The sequence below is a fragment of the Pseudorasbora parva genome, chromosome 3 (genome assembly GCF_024679245.1).
Source record: "Pseudorasbora parva isolate DD20220531a chromosome 3, ASM2467924v1, whole genome shotgun sequence".
Lineage (NCBI taxonomy): Eukaryota > Metazoa > Chordata > Actinopteri > Cypriniformes > Gobionidae > Pseudorasbora > Pseudorasbora parva.
Window position 1 is genome coordinate 31,721,104 of NC_090174.1, and position 7,835 is coordinate 31,728,938.

At 37.8% G+C, this 7,835-nt stretch overlaps 1 long non-coding RNA gene across 1 annotated transcript; it reads left to right on the forward strand.

Annotated features, from left to right (window-relative positions):
* Nucleotides 1–223: 223 nt before the first annotated feature.
* On the forward strand, nucleotides 224–4,809 carry LOC137071897 (uncharacterized). Its single transcript, XR_010904539.1, has 2 exons — nucleotides 224–1,311; nucleotides 3,948–4,809. It is a non-coding gene; the product is annotated as an uncharacterized lncRNA (long non-coding RNA).
* The last annotated feature ends 3,026 nt before the right edge of the window (nucleotides 4,810–7,835 follow it).

Sequence of the window (7,835 nt, forward strand, 5' to 3'; positions counted from 1 at the left end):
CTTATCCTCCGGAAAACAGTGAAAGGTTTGTCCTCTGTAGGACTTTTTCCTGAGTGACGAAGTGCAGTGAAACAGAATGCTGCTACTGATTAGTACCGTATCGGAGTCCAGCTTCCAGGTTTGTGTACCCCTCAACGGCGTTAGAGTTTTCAAAATGGCCGCCAGGTGAATAAGGCGAATTGCCATCGTTTTTGTATGTGCCTTACTGTGTAAGACTGAAAAAACTAGTATATGCCGAAATGTCTGAATGAAGAACAAAGACTCTCTGAGAAAATAAGGAAATTAACATCTGAACTGTCCCTCACACACCACTGGAGACGCAAGTCTCACCTCACTATCAGCTAATCTACATCTTTCCCTATTGACTCCCTCTCCCCCAATTCATTCCCTCTCTCATGCTGAGATCACTGAAAATGCATCCAGAATCTCTATATTACAATGTCAATCCACACGATCGAGTATCATATGTGTTTGATATCGTTTGAAATGTCTCAGTGCGACTGGTACAAATATCTCAACTCCACAGAAGTTAACCAAAAGATAATCAATGTTTTAAGAGTTTAAAGATATCTTTCCTTGGTGTATGGTGGGTGTGGCTTTCAGCCATTTGGCCTTTACATCAATACAAGTCTTGATCAATGCAAATTCCCATTGTGCACTCGTGTTTACATTTGAAAGAGTTTGTGCATTTGTTTCTGGGTATTTAAGGAAATGTTGCAAAGAGCTCAAGGCTTGACACTTTAAACCGGTCAGCCCGTAATGCTGGATGTCTCAAAATAGCCAGCATTATGTAATTTTCAGAAGTCAGGTATACATTTCATTCTTTACTTCAGAGTATTTGATGTTATATATGGATTACCTTTGAATTGACTATGTAATTGGCTTTATACATTTACCTGACTGTTAAATAAATTGTTACGCTTTGATTGATTCTGACTTGCTCTGGAATTATTCAGGTTGGGTATAATTTCAACAATGGGTTAAACGGAATAATTAAATGTGTACTTAAACTATTAAAAATGAATGACCAAATAACCAATTGGCATTCTAACCCAAATTCTAAATTATAATTAAATGGAGTCAGATAACGAGGAATTGGAATAAAATCCCCTTTTCCCCGCTGAAAAGACGAACGCGCAGCGAACTTCACCCGCCGATCGTTAGCCTTCATTGGGACGATTTGGGCGGCCTTACAAAATGGTGACCAGCCTCCGTGATGTTGCGACTCTCTTACGAGCAACGTCTTTTCAGCGAAGTATTCGATTTTAAAATCAACAAGAGGTTTGAGCTTCTCTTTCTTCAGCTGTTCTGGTAAGTAAAATTCTTTGCCTTTTTAGAAATGTTTAGGGAAAAACAGACGCATCCCATATAGACACATGAATAGAATGGGTCGGAATACCCAATGTTAGACCGGAACCGCAATCCGGTGGGGTTTAAGAATTTAGATACAATCACATATCAGGGACATGATAGCGACAGCGCAGTAGAGGAATTGAAACTCGTGTTATGGATTTTAAAATATATTCTTGTCGGCATAGACCTACGCAACAACTAAACCTAATTGGAAAAACATCTTCCAAATTACTTTCTGGGACTCGATGAAAAGTTGTAAATTAGAGTGTTTTTAAAATCAGCTAAATGCTTTCTCCATTGTTTTATTAGTTGCAACAAACTAGCAACGCACGGTGAGAACGAGCAAACAATAGAATGAGAATTCTAAGTTTGTAAACAACTGGAATACATTTGTGATTTGATAAATAGCAAAGTTGATATTTGTTTATGAAAAGCAAAGTAGGAAAACAGGCTGATGCATATGTAACATGTAAAGTTAGGAAAACTTTTTGTTTGATCGGCTACAAATATTATTGCTACACAGCAAAATTACTCGTGACTGCAAATGATTAAGAGGTGGTAAGATTAAAATCTAAGACTGATATACAAAATGATAATGATGTTGTTACTGTATTTTTGTTAAGAAACCGCATGTTAATGTTCTGAGTGGCTCAGTGAGCCCACGAGGTGTACCACGCCCACTCAGAGAACAGACTTTCTCTCCCTGTTCAATGGGAGCATTTCGCCCAATAAGTAACAAACTAACTCTATCACATTTTGTAAATACAGTTAAAATTACCATTGTGCCGCCATGCAGATTAGTCTTTAAATAGACTAAATCAAGCAAATAGGCATTTGTAATCTCAAAAGATGAGTGAATGTGCTTGCATCAGCCTGAACCACAGTCTTTTTCATATTCAAATGTATTGACGCGATGCAATCTAAAACTTCTTCAGAATTCAAACAGAGATTTGGCGATACACTCAGCATGTTCGTTCTGTGTTAACAACAACAGAGTCGCCCATTGGCTTTAAGCCTGACCATTGTTGTGCACGTGGTGAACATGATGGTGCAGCAATGATTGCCTTTTGAAGAAAAGAACACAAATGAGCTGTTCCACAGACTCTTCAGGAACCAGAAATAATATTATTTAATTTATATTGTTTTTAATATAATATAATTGTATTATAAATCAAAACATAATATACATTGTATTATAATTGCCAAGCAGGGCATTAGGAGAAAGATCAAATTATGTATGGATTGTTACATTTGATTTCATTCTAATTTAATCTGAAATTATGGACTTTAGTAGATTACGTTGTATCCATTCGTTACCGCAAATCTGCGTCAGGTTAGAAACGGACTAAAACTACTTTTGAGTGGAGCATTGGGGCACGCCAACTGAGATTTTAGAGCTCCGTCTAACGCTTAGCATTAGTTCAAGTGTACTTAGATTGTGAAGGCTAAAAAAGGAGTTTCCGTTTAGGACAACAATGTTGCTCGACCAACCTAAATAGGGTGAGCCTTACCTCTGTTTAAAGTAAAGTTACTCTAGCTAAGTGTACATGGGAAACCATGACACGATCATACCAAAACTATTAGAGAAAGTATCGGTCGACTTATAGCTATAGTAGTGGTCGTGACCTCTGACTAGAGATAACATTGCTTTAATTTAAGTGTACACAGTCTATGGGGACTAAACAAAATACTTTTAGAATGAGTGAGCATGTGGGCAACCCTCTAAATAGTATAGTCAATTACCTCTGTCTACATGACTAAGACTGGCGAGTTTGTGATCGTGGGCCCGCATAATAAATGGCCAATGCGAGGACCCTAAGCGACGATGAGAACCGAATAAACAAGTCCAATAAGAGAAAAGAGTTAAATAGATTAATCAAACACGTACTCAAATGTATAAATTATTAAAAATCTTTGGAAACCTTTTAGTTTATGGAGTCAGATGAAATATTGAGGTAATGCATAAAGAAATGTATTGGATTTTAATCTTGTGTTGCATTGGGTTAATTCCCAGTGCCAAAAGGGAGGGGTTGTGCTGTTATCTTTTGCCTTTACAAGAACACAGCTATATGTGTGGCACTGATAATAGCAAACCAATTCACCCTTCACCACAGAAGTACCTCAATTTTTTTACAGGTCACAGAGACCTCAAATAATCAAATGTGTGTGCGACACCGTAAAACAAAATTCAAAGCAGACAACACCAAAACAGGTGAATCAATTTCTGCCCACAGATCTGACTGTAAAGAGAGCAACTGGAAATAAAGCCATGGGAACCAACCCATCGGAATTCATGACAGTATGAGCGATAAAAGCTCTGATTAGTCCAGAAAAATTCTCCAGCAGAACTGGGGTTTCTAATGCTCACAGCAGACTGTGAAGGCTCGACTGTAAGAACAGTTTTAAGGTGTCACACACTGTACTAAAACAACAGCAACAATTCAGACCTGGCCGATGAAACTCTGTTTCATGTGACAGCCAGGATGAAAATTGCAACAGGAATAATAGTGCCATTCAAATAAGTCCACATCTGACTGAAGCTGTTGATAATGTCAGAATTAACTGTGATTCTCTTTGCATTATTTCTGTCTCAGGTTGACAACTGCAATTCCTTGGAGGATGGACACCAGGATGGGGCTAACACCCCCATCAGAGCCAGAACAATGGAATTGTTAGAACAACCTGGAATGATGGAGATGGGTGCGAAAACACTTAATGGGGTCATTCACACTTCACAAAATGTATACCTCCCAGTGTAGCACTGGAACTAAATTTTGCAACACAGATTGTTATTGATAAGACTCCACCCATCTCCACACAGAACACACACCTCCTTCACTACACCCTTATTTCACCTGAAACAGATCAAATCTATCCAGGTTGTACACTACACATAAAAGATGGCATAGAGTCCAAAAGTGTTACCTCACTAAAGATCTATTGTCCATCTTTTCACAACAACAGATCCAAATAGCTTCACACACACAGGATAGTAGAGTTGGTCACATGATGACAGTATCACAAAGACACACATAGCAAACGCTATTCACAACATCCTCATGGGAAAACACTGTATTACACATGTGCAAGGCTAATCACAAATTGATGAGGCAAATTCTAAAGCAGAAAGACAGACCTGCTATGGAAATTCAAAATTTTAAAACTTTCTGATTGTTATTGATGTGGTTGGAAAGTCAGAGGGCCCCTGATTTGTCAACACATCACTAATAACAGAAATATTATCAAAGTAGATAAAGCTGAAGTGTGAGCACTTCAATCAATTTACAAAAATTAAAATTTGATCCTGTAATCGATTTTGATGTAGCCTGCCTGCTGCACTCACACACTCACACTCACACTCACACTCACACTCACACTCACACTCACACACACACACACACACACACACACACACACACACACACACACACACACACACACACACACACACACACACTGTGACAAGGAATACACAATCCACATTATTGTATGACTAAACATATTTAGATCTGCCTTAATTGCATTGGAAGATTCCTGAACAAACACAGTGGTTATTATATATATATGTATATCTTCATAATTGTGATTGAATATTGAATATTATTGATGTTATTATATATGCATATCATCTATTTAAATATATAAACTGCACTGACTTTTTGCTGCATTTCCTTAGGTAATTCAGACCAAGAATACTTAAATTCCGCTATCACTTTATCCCAGTGACAGTGAAGAATTAGGTGATTAAATTTATTTAATCCACCCCACCAATTATGACCTTAAAAAACATTTGAGAGAAGGTGTACCAATCGCACTGCTGACGTGAACCCACATTGTTCTTTCTTTTATGTTTTCTTGCATTATATGTTCTTATGCATTTCTCTACGGCTTTAAGTTCATCAGTGTTCAGTCGTTAAGTGGACATTAAGACTCTTTTCAGGTGTCAACTACGGAGAAGCCTTCCACCTATTGAAATCTACCCAGTGAACCACACCATTGGAGGTGTGAGGATTACACAAGGAGAGTCAGATTATCGGGAAGGTGCAGAAGCAGAAGCTTCCCCATGAAGAAGTGACACGTTAACTGAACATTCACCAAGGTCCGAGACTGACTCTATGAACATGCTGTGCTGAACCACAGGTAGAACACCTGAACACATTCACCCACCAGCTTAAACTCAAGCTACACACACCTGGTAAGACGGTGTCCTGCAGGTGAACAAAGAACCTTCCAAAGGGCTCTGCAGCTGCTAAGACAATTTCGTCATCTCAAGGATTGAACCAACGTCTAACCAACGTCTAACAGTGATCCCATAGGACCACCAGAGTTTGACCCATTGGGATCAAGAGGTGGAACTGTAAGACTGAAAAAACTAGTATATGCCGAAATGTCTGAATGAAGAACAAAGACTCTCTGAGAAAATAAGGAAATTAACATCTGAACTGTCCCTCACACACCACTGGAGACGCAAGTCTCACCTCACTATCAGCTAATCTACATCTTTCCCTATTGACTCCCTCTCCCCCAATTCATTCCCTCTCTCATGCTGAGATCACTGAAAATGCATCCAGAATCTCTATATTACAATGTCAATCCACACGATCGAGTATCATATGTGTTTGATATCGTTTGAAATGTCTCAGTGCGACTGGTACAAATATCTCAACTCCACAGAAGTTAACCAAAAGATAATCAATGTTTTAAGAGTTTAAAGATATCTTTCCTTGGTGTATGGTGGGTGTGGCTTTCAGCCATTTGGCCTTTACATCAATACAAGTCTTGATCAATGCAAATTCCCATTGTGCACTCGTGTTTACATTTGAAAGAGTTTGTGCATTTGTTTCTGGGTATTTAAGGAAATGTTGCAAAGAGCTCAAGGCTTGACACTTTAAACCGGTCAGCCCGTAATGCTGGATGTCTCAAAATAGCCAGCATTATGTAATTTTCAGAAGTCAGGTATACATTTCATTCTTTACTTCAGAGTATTTGATGTTATATATGGATTACCTTTGAATTGACTATGTAATTGGCTTTATACATTTACCTGACTGTTAAATAAATTGTTACGCTTTGATTGATTCTGACTTGCTCTGGAATTATTCAGGTTGGGTATAATTTCAACAATGGGTTAAACGGAATAATTAAATGTGTACTTAAACTATTAAAAATGAATGACCAAATAACCAATTGGCATTCTAACCCAAATTCTAAATTATAATTAAATGGAGTCAGATAACGAGGAATTGGAATAAAATCCCCTTTTCCCCGCTGAAAAGACGAACGCGCAGCGAACTTCACCCGCCGATCGTTAGCCTTCATTGGGACGATTTGGGCGGCCTTACAACTGTAACACAGATATTTGCTCTTTTTGTCTTTTTTTAAAGAAATAGGGGGCCAAGTGGAAATTTATTTTGTGTTGTGTCACATACACTGTTAATTAAGATTTACTTGTAGTCTTGTACTGAATATTCCTTTAATGTAATATGTAAGGAGTAATTGATGATGGCCGTTGAATTATTAGAAAAATAAGACACACCAAAGGTGGTAATGTGGTTACAAAGCGGAGTGGCTGTCGGATGTGCATTATTTACCTAATAATTCAACGGACCGGAGTCAATTATTCCATGTATACTACGGTTACCACACCTCAAAACTTTTTTCAGATATTAAATTCAAGACATTTCTAAGGTTTCGACCTTAAAACGCTCTTGTGTGCAGGACTAAATTCTTATGCATCTGTACCCAAGCCTCTGTTGTTAAGTCCAAAACTTAATTTTTAAAGCTAGTAAAGGAGGCTTGAGCCACTGATAGCAGACTAATGCAATTATATTAGCTGTTCAGCAGCAGCATCTACATATATGAATCTGTAAGAACAGCGCATTTATTTCCTCACTAGTGAAAAATGTCATGTAGCTTTTTAGTTGCTAAACTATTTTACTGATAAAATCGCCCGCTGCAAGACAACACGTTTCTGCACGAGTAGTGTCCGTTTGAGTGGAAGAGCAGCACGGGAGAAAGGGTATGTGATTTTTGTATAAAATAAAACATAATTTTGTGGCAAAAACATGGATGTTTTTTGTTGTTGTTTTTATCCTATCTATATTTATTTGCTTGCTCAGTGTCACTGTGGGTTTTGGTTCTGTTGCTGTTGTCAGCTGTAAGAACATTTAAAATAACTGAAATAATCTAGCAAAGTGATATGGAACTGTAATGCAGTACAAGAACTCCTGCCTGGAACTACTTTTGCCGTGCGTTTCCATGAAAATAACAGCACACCTTTAGAATGTTCAGCAACCAATTAGATTTAAGCATTCAACCGCCATACAGGTCCATCTAAAAAAATTAGCATATTGTCATAAAGTTCATTATTTTCCATAATGTAATGATAAAAATTAAACTTTTATATATTTTAGATTCATTGCACACCAACTGAAATATTTCAGGTCTTTTATTGCTTTAATACTGATAATTTTGGCATACAG